This window comes from Fukomys damarensis, unplaced genomic scaffold (genome assembly GCF_012274545.1).
Source record: "Fukomys damarensis isolate Sample0158 unplaced genomic scaffold, DMR_v1.0_HiC HiC_scaffold_18, whole genome shotgun sequence".
NCBI lineage: Eukaryota > Metazoa > Chordata > Mammalia > Rodentia > Bathyergidae > Fukomys > Fukomys damarensis.
Window position 1 is genome coordinate 49,969,220 of NW_022900930.1, and position 2,557 is coordinate 49,971,776.

Sequence of the window (2,557 nt, forward strand, 5' to 3'; positions counted from 1 at the left end):
GGCGCCGCAACGCCGAGGGCGAGCCTGTGTGCAATGCCTGCGGCCTCTACATGAAGCTCCACGGGGTGAGTGACAGACGCCCCGCCCGCCGCGCCTGCCCCGCCCTCAGCACCCCCGCGTCCAGCTCCCCCTTGTCTTCCTTACTTCGGGAGGGGTTCTTACCCTTCTTAGCAAAGACACGTAGATTTCAAGGGAATCCTAGGGACTTTGCTGGTCCACCTCACATGTGAACCCACTTTACAGATGAGTATACTCATATATTAAGTATACAGTAGCATGAGGTACAACCAAGGTGACTTTTCCATTCGATGGATAAAATGACACTTTAAGAATAAAGGCATTGCTGGGCGTGGTGGTGCACGCCTGTGATCCCAGCACTCAGAAGGCTGAGGCAAATGGATCGCTGCGAGTTCGAGACCAGCCTGGGCTGTATGGTGAATTCGAGGCCAGCCTGAACTTCATAGCGAGACCCTGTCTGAAAAAACAAAACAAAACAAAACGCGTTGACAGAATTGGCTGTTCATCTGGAAAACAAGCAAACCATGACTTCCACGGGTGCCTTAAGCAAAAGTAAATTTAGGTGATTTAAAGACCTTAGCTATGAAAATCTTTCAAATAAAATGAAAATGCTACACAATAAAATACCACACTGAAAATCCCAGACAGTAAAACACTACAGTGAAAATAGTAGACAGTAAAATAAACACAATAAAAACACAGGGCAATAAAGCTATGGAAATGTAAGAGGAAATATTTATATAACCTTGGACATGGGAGAAGAACCTCTTAGGCAAATTTTAAAACTCTTAAGCCAAATAAGAAAAGTTAGATATGGTATATTTGATGTTAGTCTATGGGAAATGACACCTAAAAAAAAGTAAAAATCCACCTACCAGAAAAAGGGTCCAACTTTCCATAATACAAGGAGCTGTAAAACTCTTTAAGTGATGATTTGGAACAATCTCTATTATAGAGCTGGAGGATTAAACTCAGGAGCTTGCTCTTGCCAGGCAGGCACAGCACCACCGAGCCCCGTCCCTTGCCCTGCAGAGCTGGTTTTTGAGGGTAGAGTGTAGATCACTCTGCATAGTGTGACACCATTTTTATAAGCAAAGAGGAAGCACGTAACTCCGGAGCTGTCGCTTACCTGTACGAGAGCAGATCTGGAAGGCTGTGGAAGACTGGGAACACGAGTGCCTCTGGCATAAGAAATGGTGTGATTGAGGGCGCCGTCCGTGCAAAGACCTCACCCCACATGCCTGAGGCCCTGTGTTGGATCCTGATACCATCAGACACAGAGTTCTGGAGCAAGGATGAGAGGGACATTTTTACTGTGTCGCCCCTTATACCTTTTAGATGGCCCATATCACATCTCATTTGTTCAAATGTAAATTAAACTAAAAGCAAGCTAGCAAACCAAAAAACAGAAGGATCCTGGGACCTAAGAAAATAACACAGATCTCCTCCCAACCTCACCAAATGGACAAAAGACACAACTCACAGAAGCCATGAAACAAGTGTTCTGTGCCAGACCTCACTGAGAACCACGGAGAGAGATGTAAAAGAAAACAGTCACGAGAGTCCCTGTTTTCCATTTATGTTTGACAAAAATGAAAACAATGAAAAAATCTAGTACTGGTATAGATTTTGGGCTGTGGATCATCTTTCGTACTAGGGATTTGTATGTTAATTACTACATGTATTCTTTCAGGGAATTAACCTAGACGTGTGTTAGGGTTAAAAGCACGCTTACCTTTCGATTAGCAAAGGGAAACTAGCTTTTAGCCAACCAGTGCGCAACGAAATTTCAACCATTCATTGCTGCGGCTTATGATGCCGTAACCCAGAAACAATCTTAAACCCCCACAAGAGATGGTTGAATAAATTATGGCAGACCCCATAATTGGAATATTAAAATAGTAACTTAAAGCCATATATGTTAACCTGGAAAATGAAAAGGCAAATTACACAATAATATGTGTAGCTTGACTCTCTGCTGCGGAGGCTTGGGCTGCATCAGATGCACACCGTAGTATAGATGCGGGCAGAGGGGTGAGCACATGTGCACCTCCATGTGTAGGAATGTATGTGCATGTGCGTTTTTTAAAATGTAAAAGACAAAACAGACTGTTAAATCCACTTGCCTCGTGGCGATAGGATTAATGGTAATGGGGTGATAGGAATCATTAACTTAATCGCATGCATCTTTTATGATTTATTATAATGATCACATGGTTAAAAGTTAAAATATGCATAAGAAATACAGTTATTTCTGCAAAGGAGTGTATATAAGGATGTTTGTTGGTTCATTGTAGTAATGAAAATAGAGGAAAAAATCTAGGAAGAAAATGGTTGTTCTGAAGAACTGTGGTTCTTTAACAGGGGAACAGCAAAAGAGACTTCCAGGGCAATATTTTGCATGTTTAAAAAACACTATGTCTCGGGAGGCTGAGGCAGGAGGATCACTGTGAGTTTGAGACCAGCCTGGGCTACATAGTGAGTTCCAGGTCAGTCTCACTACATAGTGAGACCCTGTCTCAAAAAAAAAAAAAAAAAA

General features: G+C 42.6%; 1 protein-coding gene across 1 annotated transcript in view; it reads left to right on the forward strand.

The window, feature by feature from the left end:
* Gata4 (GATA binding protein 4) overlaps window positions 1–2,557 on the forward strand; it is an 8,754-nt gene that overhangs the window by 1,104 nt on the left and 5,093 nt on the right. The gene's annotated exons all lie outside the window — the stretch shown is intronic.